Consider the following 12,376-nt stretch of genomic DNA (forward strand, 5'->3'; position numbering starts at 1 on the left):
ACTGAGAATGGGGCTGATCATCCATCGTTTCTTCAGCTGTTGTCAATCCTGAAACAGGATTGTCCAACTGCAAAATAGACACCAGACAGGTTAATTAGGAAGCGTGGGTGATGTTGGAAAGAGGCACTGCTTCTATGTTTGAACAAGAGACAATCACATCACCAGTTTCATACAGCTCCTAACACACACACACTGCAGAGTCAACATAACGTAACTATTTATTAACTATGTATTAGCATGTTTTGTCTGTATAGCGCGCAAGGAACAATATTTTTCACTGGGTACTAATACACGTGACAATAATAAATCAAATCAAAACAATCCTCCCCGATGAAAGTGCCATGGCCAATCCACCTCCCCCGCACCTTGATGTTGTTGCACTGAGAGTTGTAACAGAGGTGGGGGGGCAGCCATGGGGCGGCATGGTGGCACACAGTGGTTAGCACTGCTGCCTCACAGCGCCAGGGACCCAGGTTCAATTCCCGGCTTGGGTCACTGTGTGGATATTGCACATTCTCCCCGTGTCTGCGTGGGTTTCCTCCCACAGTCCAAAGACATGCTGGTTAGGTGCACTGGCCACACTAAATTCTCCCTCAGTGTATCCGAACAAGCGCCGGACTGTGAGATTTTCACAGTAACGTCATTGCAGTGTTAACATAAGCCTAAATTGTGACACTAATAAATAAACTTTAAAACAAAGTTTGGAGCAGCAGCTGCCCACATCCAGTTTCAGAGGGTTGGTTCTCTGGATAATCCACCTGCCCTGATTTGACATTTGCCACAAACGCATCAATACACTCAGAGACTGCAAAGCAGAGACAACTGGTAAAAGGAGAGAGTTTACTCATCACAGTCATTTCTTTTTGCCTGTGAGAAGTTCCCCAAGAGTGAATGGCAGGAACTCCATTTTGCCAGGTTACTGAAATCCCACTTTCCCTCCCCCTAGTATCTATTCGAATAATTTCAGAGAAATGAACATTAAAAATTCAATGTAGGTTGACGACATTGAAAAAGAATCTTTCAAACTGAGAGGCTGGGGCACTAGAGATTGTAAGAGCTCTCCATGGAGGGCTGTTTAAATAGCCCCTTTCTGTTCTGTACATGGTTATTGTCCCAGACACTCGTGTGACTCAGGTTCACTCAGAGAGAGAAACATTATTCAGGAGGAACTATTACTGGCTTGTTCCACTGGAGAAACATTGTCCCCATCACTCACCCAGAATTATAGTTAATTTTAGCACTTCTAGCTGGAAATATTGTAAGTAATCTAAACATTTCACAAGGGATTGAACTTTCAACAATTAGATTTGTGAAAAACAAGAAGTATAAATGTCAATGTTATTCAAGCAAAATGTCAACTTCTAGATTAACAGCACTGTTGCTTTTCTTAATATAAAGCCCAACACACAAAACATTTCATCTATCAAATAGCAGATAAAAATTTTCACCTCCATTTGATTGATTTAGTTTTCTCCCAGATCAGTCAAAGCACATTCCATCCATCACAGACTCATTGGATTTTAACCAATCTATCTAATTGAAAGTGATTAGCTGTAACTCATTTGCCTCAATGAGTATCCAATCAACAACTGGCAGGTTTAAAGTAGAGGTCAGTCTCTTTGGAAAATGCAAGTGACCTGATTAGTGCAAAAGTATTGATGCAGTTTTATCCACAGTCGAAAAAAGATGTAAAATTAAGTATAGTCAATTTTTAAATAAAGATTGAGGAATTATCTTCTGATCGAGGTGCTTAAAATGATAAGAAATGTTGGAGAGGAAACAGAAACTTCTTCTGTTCTCTGTCCAAAGGCAGGTCCTGCCGAAAGCACCATGACCTCCCTCACAGGTAGAGTAGGGAGGCAACTCCCGAATCTAGCAGCCAGAATAGTAACTGAACCCCATGCGGTTGACGCCAATCCGACCCACACCAGCCATCCAAGCCACCCAGCCTTCTAAGGAGTACAAGTTGCAGTGACAACATGCACTTTGGGGCAGCATAGTGGCACAGTGGTTAGCACTGCTGCCTCGGGTGACTGTCTGTGTGGAGTTTGTACATTCTCCCCGTGTCTGTGTGGGTTTCCTCCGGGTGCTCCGGTTTCCTCCCGCAATCCAAAGATGTGCGGATTAGGTTGATTGGCCATGCTAAATTGACCTTAGTGTCAAGGTAAATATGTGGGGTTATGGGAATAGGGCCTGGGTGGGATTGTGGTCGGTGCAGATTCAATGGGCAGAATGGCCTCCTTTTGCATTGTAGAGATTCTATGGATTCTTGTTGTAGTCCAGAGCTCTGGATAGTGACGGTGAAGGCTCCAATCTTCTTTCCATCACATGGCTGATCAGGAATCTCACTCACTCTTACCGCCTGCTATTGGTGTGTGTTGGAAGGATTTACAGGTTGACACTCAACCTGTTTGGCCACATTATGAGTGCACCTTCCTTGGCCATTAAGCTCTGGAATGGGCCTTGAACCTCGAGCTTCTGATTCAGAAACAGGAGCACTCCCAACTACACCACAAGACCTTGAATGGGGTCAATATAAAGAAACTATTTCCTCTGGTCTGGAACCCAGAACAAAGGGACAAATTCTTATCATCAGAGCATAGCCAAGCTAAAGAGTGATATCAGGAAGCACATTTACCACAAGGGTAGTAGAAATCAGGAAGATTTTTCTCCTAAAAAAGCGAAGACAATGAGAGATATCCACACTGAGTTAGATGGATATTTATTTGCAGAGGGTCAGGGATATGGGGAAAAGACAAGTGCATGGACTCGTGAGCCATGGTTTAAATGAATGCTGGAACAAGTTATTGGATTTAGCTGGCCCACTTACGTTCCTGTTTATGTATTTATTAAGTGTCACAAGTAGGCTTACATTCACACTGCAATGAAGTTACTGTGAAAATCCCCTAGTCGCCACACTCTGGCGCCTGTTCAGGTACACTCGGGGAGAATTTAGCATAGCCAATGCACCTAACCCACACATCTTTCGGACTGTGGGAGAAAACTAGAGCACCCGGACAGAACCCACACAGACACGAGGAGAACATGCAAACTCCACGTAGACAGTGACCCAAGCCAGGAATTGAACCTGGGTCCCTGGCGCTGTGAGGCAGCAGTGCGAACCACCGTATTGCCCCAGCCCTGTGGATGTATCTACACCACATGGACAGCAGCATTTCAAGAAGGCTGCTCACCACAACTTTCTCGAGGGCAATTAGCAATGGACAACAAATGCTGACCATTCCAATGATGCCCACTTCCCATGGAAAGGATAAGAGAAAGTAGAAAATATTGATTCTTGGTGGGTCCAAATGTTGACAACAAAACAAACCATTGAGGTTAATTTTGATATTGGCACCAATAAGAGTGTGGATATATTTGCCATTCCAGTTTGTAAACTCAGCAAACTTCTGGCAAAGGTTTGTTAAATCTTCAACATTTTTGTGATTTTACTTTTTTTCTTTACACATTATAAACTATTTTTGATCTTCCTTATCAGATCTCCCCTTTCACCTACCTGAAGCCACATTGAGAAATAGTTGATTTGTTATCTGACGTGTTCAGATTTTGAGGTAGGTTGCTAAGATGACCATACTAGTGGTGTATGAGGTTTATGAATTGACGGGCAGAATGGTGGGCACAGTGGTTAGCGCTGCTGCCTCACAGCGCCAGAGACCTGGGTTCAATTCCAGCCTTAGATGACTCTGTGTGGAGGTTACACCCATGTTTGCGTAGGTTTCCTCTGGGTGCTCTAGTTTCCTCCTACACTTCAAAGATATGTAGGCTAGGTGGATTGGTCATGGTACCTGCATGGAGATAGGGCAGAGGGGGGAGGCCTGGGTGGGATGCTCTTTCGGAGAGTTGGTGCAGACTTGATGGGCCAAATGACCTCTTTTTGCACTGTAGGGATTCAATGGTTCTAATGGGTCTCTAGCATTTTTCTGTCCAGTTTGTCCCCTATTTTTAGAGTATTGGCCTGTTCCAATCTCCTGGTTTATCCCAAGTGCTCAGTGACTCCCTCATAACTCTATCAATGCAGCGGGAAGAAATATCATTCACTAATTTGACTGGAAATTATTAATATTGGAGCAACTTCAAGCACCGCTAATAAATGACAGATAGGCTAAAGTAAAAATCTACTGACAGCTGTAAAGTTTGAGTGTGTTACACATTTAAACTTTAGCCACACCTGACAGGCTTTTGTGCTTTTCTCCAGACCTGTTGAAGGATATCATTAGTAACTATATAAAATAAAATGCTCTGTTTAAATTAGAAAAAGGTACCAGGGAATTTAAAATGCAAAAACAAATTAAGTTTTATCTCAATGGAACAGTCAATATTGTCTGTCATCCCCCCAGTTACAGAAAGATATGTTCTCTAAGTACCCAGGGATTGAATCATTGTTAACTGGTCATAAAGAGTTTCAAGGAATTTGTCAGAATAATTTGAGGTTGTTAGTGAGTTACTTAATGGTGCCTCAATGTAAATCATAGAATCCATACAGTGCAGGAGGAGGCCATTTGGCCCATCAAAGCTGCGCAGACAACAATCCCACCCAGGCTCTATCCCCACATATTTACCCTGCTAATCCCCCTGACATAAAAGGCAATTTATCATGGCCAATCCACCTAACCAGCACATCTTATGACTGTGGGAGGAAACCGGAGCACCTGGAGGAAACTCACACAGACACAGGGAGAACATGCAAACTCCACAAAGACAGTGACCCAAGCCAGGAATTGAACCTGAGTCCTTGGCGCTGTGAGGCAGCAATGCTAACCACTGTGCCACCTTGCTGCTCTAAACAGCTAGAATAAATCTGTTGTTAATTAGCCTTTCCATGTTGGATTACAAACAACATAAATAATACATGTTTCAGAAAGATCATCGAGTCATAGAATCCCTACAGTGCAGAGGGAGGCTATTCAGCCCATCAAGCCTGCACCAACAACAATCCCACCTAGGCTCTATCCCCATAACCCCATGTGTTTACCCTGCTAATCTCCCTGGCATTAAGGGGCAATTTATTATGGCCAATCCACCTAACCCGCACATCTTTGGACTGTGGGAGAAAACCAGAGCACCCAGAGGAAACCCACGAAGACATGGGGAGAATGTGCAAACTCCACACAGACAGTGACCCAAGGCCGGAATTGAACCCGGGTCCCTGACACTGTGAGGCAGCATACTGTTTAAAAATGCTAAGTAATTGATTACAGATTGACCACTATTGTGCTCTCTGGTTGCTAATATACAGTTCAAGATTGAACTCAGAATAACTCCCCTCACAAGGCGTCTGTCTCATTCTATACCTGATGAACTAGTTAAACTGGAGCAAGCTGTCAGATGGTTGCGTGCAGACACTAACAATGGTGCCTCTCTTCTCTGGCCTGTGGTTGTAGGCGGACAGTGAAGCTGAGTTTCACCAGGCCGGAGAGGAATGAATACACACTGAGAAAGATTAGTCATGTTGGGGAAAGCACATTGCGGCATTCCCTATCATTGTCCCTTTACAACAACTGAATCAAACTCAGAACAGTTATCACTAACAGTGGGTGTGACAATGAAGTAAGTTTATTTTCTAATAAGTTAACTATGGACACCCTCGTTTCAAAATTCACTCAACTAAGTGATTTTATTTCTATTTTTTTGTTGAATGACTTCAGAAATATTTATATTCAACAACTGAACAGTGATGTCAACTTTGAAGAGTGACTTAGCCGAGTTAATTTGCTGTTGCTAGGCCAGTATCTATTGCCCATCCCTAATTGCCTTTGAAAAGGCTTTGGTGAGCTACCTCCTTTAATCACTCCATTTTATTTCAGGTTGTGGAGGTACACCCACTGTGCTCTTGGAGCGGGAATTCCAGGCCTTTGAACCAACCACTGCTTGCAGCCTGCCTATAGGTCCTGGGACTATGTCATCATATCCTGTGGGGGGGATAATGATTGAAAATATTTGAAGATATGTGTCCCTAAAGATACAAATACATCATATCACAACATCCCCTTCTTTTCTACCTAAAGGTTTACCTTTAAAGAATCAAATTATTTACACGAGTGCAAAAGAAAATAACACTGTGTCAGAATGTACTTTAACGGTAATAGATTTATAAATCTTAAGTTTATTTATTAGTGTCACAAGTAGGCTTACATTAACACTGCAATGAAGTTACTATGAAAATCCCCTAGTCGCCACACTCCGGCGCCTGTTCGGGTACACTGAGGGAGAATTTAGCACGGCCAATGCACCCTAACCAGCACATCTTTCGGATTGTGGAAGGAAACTAGAGTACCTGGAGGAAACCCACGCAGACGCGGGGAGAATGTGCAGACTCCGCACAGACAGTGACCCAAGCCGGGAATCAAACTCGGTTACCTGGTGCTGTGAGGCAGCAGTGCTAACCACTGTGCCACCGTGCAAATCTCTGAAATGTTTCAAAGGTTCGTTTATCCATCCAGCTTTAGTTTTGGTGATCTTGGCTGGAGGTAGCTGTACATTTTCAGAATGCTAGTTTGGGGTGCTTTGATTGTTTTGTGTCTCAGACCGTGTTCTGTTTGCAATCGGATTGCTCTGTGTTACTGGTTGTGGTATCGTTCTGATTTGGCACCGGTCTTGTTGCACTGTCATATCATTTGGTGTTTGTATTTGATACGTTCTTGGTTCTGGAAATATACTGATGATTTCTGCTGGATTCCAGGTACCATCATTTAGGTGCTGAACTTAATCCTTCTGTCCAATGATTTGATTTGATTTGATTTATTATTGTCACATGTATTAACATACAGTGAAAAATATTGTTTCTTGCAAGCTATACAGACAAAGCATACCGTTCATAAAGAAGGAAAGGAGAGAGTGCAGAATGTAGTGTTACAGTCACAGCTAGAGTGTAGGAAAAGATCAACTTAATGTAAGGTAAGTCTATTCAAATGTCTGATAGCAGCAGGGAAGAAGCTGTTCTTGAATCAGTTGGTATGTGACTTCAGACCTTTGTATCTTCTTCCTGACGGAAGGAGGTGGAAGAGAGAATGTTCGGAGTGCGTGGGGTCCTTAATTATGCTGGTTGCTTTGCCGAGGCAGCGGGAAGTGTAGACAGAGTCAATGGATGGGAGGCTGGTTTGTGTGATGAATTGGGCTACATTCACAACCTTTTGTAGTTTCTTGCGGTCTTGGGCAGAGCAGGAGCCATACCAAGCTGTGATACATCTAGAAAGAATGCTTTCTATGATGCATCTATTTGTTCCAGTTTGCACTGAGCTTCACTGGAACATTGCAGCAGGCCAAGGATGCCACCACTAAACACATCTTTCCTTCACTCCCTCTGTCAGCATTCTGCAGAGACCATTCCCTCCAGGATAACCTAGTCCACTCCTCCACTATACCCAATATCTCTCCTGTCACCCATGGCACCTTCCCATGCAATGGCAGAAGGTGTAACCCCTTCCCCTTTTAGCTCTTCTATGCTCACTATCCAAGGCCCAAAACACTCATTCCAGGTTAAGCAGCATTTCACTTGCACCTCTTTCAATTTGGTCTATTGCTCCCAATGTGGTCCCCTCTATATCGGAGAGACCAAGCGTAGACTGGGTGATCGCTTTGCTGAGCACCTTCGGTCTGTGCACAGTCAGGACCCTGACCTTCCGGTTGCTTACCATTTTAACACACGATCCTGCTCCCATGCCCACATGTCTGTCCTTGGCCTGCTGCAAGGTTCCAGTGAAGCTCAACGCAAACTGGAGGAACAGCATCTCATCTTCTGGCTCAGCACTTTACAGCCTTCTGGCCTTAACATTGAATTCAGATGATTAGCTCCACCCCACCTCCACCCCTTTGTTTTAATTTTATTTATTTTTACTGTTCTCGACCTTTTATTTCTTTATTGTCTTCATTTTCTTCCCCCCCACTCTTTCCCCTATTTGATCCCCCTTTCCTTAACTTTTCTCCCCCTTTGCTTCCCCTTTCCCCCTTTTTTTCTCATTTTACCTCTCTCCCACCCCTCCCCTCACATCTTTTTCTGTCACAGTTTGCCCTCTGATTTCAGCTTCTCTGTTGTTTGGCCATTCACACCCTTTATTCTCTCTATGGACTGCCATTAGCAGCCCTTTACCCTGGTTTCTGTGGCAGTGACTCATCTTTCATTCCCTCGCCCTGCAGTATAAATATTTCCCACTTTCTATACCTTTTAGCTTTGACAAAGGGTCATCTGGACTCGAAATGTCAGCTCTTTTCTCTCCTTACAGATGCTGCCAGACCTACAGAGATTTTGCAGCATTTTCTCTTTTGGCACCAGATTCTCTATCTCATTCCTGTACTCTGTCTTGTCATTGTTTGAATCTGACCCACTATGGTGGTGTTGTCAGCGAACTTGAAAATCGAGTTGGCGGGGCATTTGGCCGCACAGTCATAGGTGTATAAGGAGTATAGTAGGGGGCTGAGAGCACAGCCTTGTGGGGCACCGGTGTTGAGGATGATTGTGGAGGAGGTGTTGTTGCCTATTCTTACTGATTGCAGTCTGTGGGTTAGGAAGTCTAGGATCCAGTCACAGAGGGAGGAGCCAACTCCAGGCCATGCAGTTTGGAGATGAGTTTTGTAGGAATAATAGTGTTGAATAAACAGGAGTTTGACATAGGTGTCCTTGTTATCTAGATGTTCCAGGATTGAGTGCAGGGCCAGGGAGAACGTTTCTGCTGTGGACCTGTTGCGGCGATAGGCGAACTATAGTGGATCCAGGTAGCCTGGGAGGCTGGAATTGATTCGTGCCATGACTAACCTTTCAAAGCACTTCATAATGATAGATGTCGGAGCCACCGGACGATAGTCATTAACGTTTTTCTTAGTTACTGGGATGATGCTCGTCTTCTTGAAGCAGATAGGGACCTCAGATTGTTGCAAAGAGAGGTTGAAGATGTCTGCGAATATCCCACCAGCTGATCCACACAGGATCTGAGTGCTCGTCCAGGTACCCCATCCGGGCCAGTCGCTTTCCACGGGTTGACCTTCGAGAAAGCTGCTCTGACATCTGCAATGGTGACCTCAGATACAGGTTCATCCAAGGCTACTAAGGTGGAGGGCGTGCTCTCGCTGACCTCTTACTCAAAACGAGCTTAGAATGCATTGAGCTCATCAGGGAGGGGTGCGTTGGAGCCAGCGATTTTACATGCCTTCATCTTGTAGCCTGTTATGTCTTGCAGAGCTTGCCATATTCAGCGGGGGTCCGTGTGGCTAGCCTGGAACTCTAGCTTGGTCCGGTACTGTCTTTTGGCATCTTTGATGGATCTCATTAGATCGTATCTGGCTTTCTTGTATCGGTCAGGGTTGCCTGACTTGAACGCCTCAGACCTGGACTTCAGCAAGCAGTGGATATCCCTGTTTATCCATGGTTTCTGGTTGGGAAACACTCGGATTTGCTTCTTTGGCACACAATGTTCAGGTTGGGTACTTTGTTACCAAGCATGATGGTCATGGACATTTTTCACCTTCTCCTGTTTTTCAAATAGTGCATCATGTACCGCTGGGAGTGTTGATGAATAATGACTGGAGAGGTTTGTTCATACTTGCCTGCTGAATAATAATTCTGCATTAGTTCTGCAGTGTGACAAAGTGTGCACGTTTGCAGTGGGTCTTGTTACGACCATGTGAGGGAGGGGGAAATGACTTCCCTATTCTCCCATTCCAGTTTTGATCATAACAGGGATTTTAGTGAATTTAAAGTTAAAGTTTATTTATTCGTGTCACAAGTAGGCTTACATTAACACTGCAATGAAGTTACTGTGAAATTTCCTTAGTCGCCACACTACGGCACCTGTTCGGGTCAATGTACCTAACCAGCACATCTTTCAGACTGTGGGAGGAAACCGGAGCACCCGGAGGAAACCCAGGCAGGCACGGGGAGAACGTGCAAACTCCACACAGACAGTGACCCAAGCCGGGAATCGAAATCGGGTCCCTGGCACTGTGAAGCAGCAGTGTTAACCACTGTGCCAGCATGCCACCCCACTGAAGATGCCAATTCTGTAAGAGTCACACTATCTACGCTTTTGGGTTGTAAAGAATTAGTCAGACACTAGTTTTTCTTAGGTTAAAGAACAAGATAAGTTTATCTAAACTATTTCCCTGACTAAAACAATTCGGTAAATTGCAACCACCATTCATACAGTATACGCATTCACCTGGGCTTGCTTGTGCGTGCACACACGCACACATCGTTCATGAAAAATACAACAGAGGGGTATGTGGTTAGTTGTTTCTTGCTTAGTCTTCATGCAGTGATTCCATGAGGCAGCCATTTTGTTCAGTTGTCTTCCTGGATGTAGATTTATAGAGCAGATTTCCACATTTTGTTCCCAAAAGGGGTGCAGTCAATTTCTCTTACTTCACAAAACCGGGACAACATTTTTGAGAGAGAGGCAGAGAGGGTTCGCAGCTTCAACATTTACACCCTCATTTACATTCTCTTTGTCTCGTCCCACCCCCTCCCCATGCCCCACTTTCATAGTATAAATCTCTGCTGATTCTCTTTGCTCTTAACCCGGACGAAGGGTCACCCAGACTCAAAACGTTGGCTCTATTCTCTCCCCGCAGATACTGTCAGATCTGCTGAGAATTTCCAGCATTTTCTGTTTTTGTTCTGCATACACTGACTGGGTTAAATGATCTCTTTCTGTGTCATGACTCTACGTTGACTGCAACTCATTTAAACATCATGAGGGGATGACCAAAAAGCTTGGTGAAGAGGCGAGTTTAAAGGAGGATCATAAGGAGGTGGAAAGACAGAACAATTTAGGGTGAGAATTCCATTGGCAGTTTCATATATGGGCTTGGTCTTTACAGACGTTTATGAGCTCCTCACCCATCACACTTGTTGGTTATAGAGGTGAGGGTGGAAGCTGCATAAAGAAGATATGTGATTTCATTTGTGCTTTTTGTACATCCAGAAATTCTGTCAGAAGAGGCAATAGATGGAATATATCTTTTGTTTTAATCAGTACATACAACTGGGGGGTCTATCATTTGGTAGCTCAAGTTCATTAAAAGATTGAGAAAGGTCCAGGAAGTGGCACATCAGTTAGCACTGCTGCTTCACAGCGCCAGAGACCTGGGTTTGATTCCCGGCTTGGGTCACTGTTTGTGTGGAGTTTGCATGTTCTCCCCCTCGTGTTTGTGTGGGTTTCCTCCCACAGTCCAAAGATGTGCAGGTTAGGTGAATTGGCCATGATAAATTGCCCCTTAGTGTTCAAAGATGTGTAAGTAAGATTGATTAGCCACGGTAAATGCATGGGGTTATGGGTGGGACTGGGTGGGATGCTCCTTCGGCGAGTTGGTGCGGACTCGATGGGCTGAATGGCCTCCTTCTGCACTATAAGGATGCTATAGTAGCCTGCTCTGTATTTTTTGTACTGCTACTAGAAGTCATGGATACAAAATATGTTGCGTTCTTAACATTAAAAAAAAATTACTTTTAAAAACCTACTTTGTATGGCTCTTCACAGAAACATTAATAAATTCAAAATAGAAATAAAGATAATTTTCTTTGCTCGGGGAGTGGTTGGAACAGAGAGAGGACTTGCTCAAAGGGGAGGCTAATAACTGAGATGCTTTCAAAAGGAAACTAGATAAGTACAGAAAAGAGGGAGTCTGAGATATGGCGGAGCATTACATGAGACATGAGTCCAAAGATGTGCCGGTTAGGTGGATTGGCCGTGCTAAATTGTCCCTTAGTCTAGCAGAAAATGTGTAGGTTAGAGGGGATTAGCAGGGTAAATAGGTGGGGTTACAGGGATTGGGCCTGGGATAGGGATAAGATGCTCTGTCAGAGAGTCGGTGCAGACTCAATGGGCCGAATGGTCTCATTCTCCGCTGTTAAAAAGAGATATGTGGCACATGAATAGGCCATTCGGCCCAACCATCCCATTCTAGTCTCTTCCCAGTTTTTCTCAATCTATGCTGAAGTGCAGAAGGCAGATTGTTCTGGCTAAGGGGTAAACTGAGGGGCAGCTGGTGAGGGTAGCACGGTGGCACTGGTGAGGGTAGCACGGTGGCACTGCTGCCCTACAGCACAAGGGACCCAGGTTCAATTCCTAGCTTGGGTCACTGTCAATGCAGAGTCTGCACGTTCTCCCCGTGTCTGTGTGGGTTTCCTCTGGTTTCCTCCCACAGTCCGAAAGACGTGCTGGTTAGGTGCATTGGCCGTGCTAAATTCTCCCTCAGTGTACCTGAACAGGCGCTGGAGTGTGGTGACTAGGGGATTTTCATAGTAACTTCATTGCAGTGTTAATGTACACCTACTTATGACACTAATAAATACACCTGTGGAGCAAGAAACAGCCGGACATATATATATATATATAAACATATATGTTTGGGGTGTATATTTACT

The sequence above is a fragment of the Mustelus asterias genome, chromosome 21, assembly GCF_964213995.1.
Source record: "Mustelus asterias chromosome 21, sMusAst1.hap1.1, whole genome shotgun sequence".
NCBI classification, from domain to species: Eukaryota; Metazoa; Chordata; class Chondrichthyes; order Carcharhiniformes; family Triakidae; genus Mustelus; species Mustelus asterias.